Source organism: Lactuca serriola, chromosome 4, assembly GCF_051521515.1.
Source record: "Lactuca serriola cultivar US96UC23 chromosome 4, Lser_US96UC23_V15, whole genome shotgun sequence".
Lineage (NCBI taxonomy): Eukaryota > Viridiplantae > Streptophyta > Magnoliopsida > Asterales > Asteraceae > Lactuca > Lactuca serriola.
In genome coordinates this window covers 238,088,924-238,089,543 of record NC_136411.1, presented here as the reverse complement: position 1 = coordinate 238,089,543, position 620 = coordinate 238,088,924, and the positions used below count along the sequence as shown (strand labels likewise).

At 45.3% G+C, this 620-nt stretch overlaps 1 non-coding gene across 1 annotated transcript; it reads left to right on the top strand.

Moving 5' to 3' along the window:
* The first annotated feature begins 284 nt into the window (after positions 1–284).
* On the top strand, positions 285–391 carry LOC145103571 (small nucleolar RNA R71). Its single transcript, XR_013706655.1, has one exon. It is a non-coding gene; the product is annotated as a small nucleolar RNA R71 (small nucleolar RNA).
* The last annotated feature ends 229 nt before the right edge of the window (positions 392–620 follow it).

The window sequence follows — 620 nt, the reverse complement described above, 5'->3', positions numbered from 1 at the left end:
CCACCCGAATAGCATGGATTTTTTGATCCATCTTGTCCATCCTCCTATCCATGGTTTTTAGCATAGCCATGACCGCGGATAAGTCTTCAGTAGCTGCATAAGCGGCTCCCCTAGTGACATCATGCCTAGGGTTGTGGTATTCTCTAGAGTGTTTAGAGAATTCTTCAATCAATTATTTTATCACCAGGGGTGGCTTCTTTGTGAGCGGGCCTTGCGAGTCTAGTAACTGCCTGGTTGTGACATTGACTCCATCATAGAAGATGGATACTTCTTGCTGGCTGTTTAGGTCATGGTATGGGCAGTTTCTTAGTAAGCTCGTGTACCTCTCCCATGCTTCATATAGCGACTCTCCAGCTTGTTGTTCAAAGTTAGCAATGGCCTTCTTCAACTTGGCTATCTTGGAAGGTGGGAAAAAGTGATCAATGAATTCTTCTTTCATCTTGGCCCAAGTGGTGACTGATCCGGGAGGAAGTGACTTGAGCCAGTCTTTTGCAGCACCTTTGAATGTCACCGGAAGCATACGAAGTAGCTGAGTCTCGCGGGGCACATTTGGAACATTGAAGTAATCAGCTACATCATTGACTTCGTCCAAATGTTTGTAGGCATCTTCATGGTCTTTT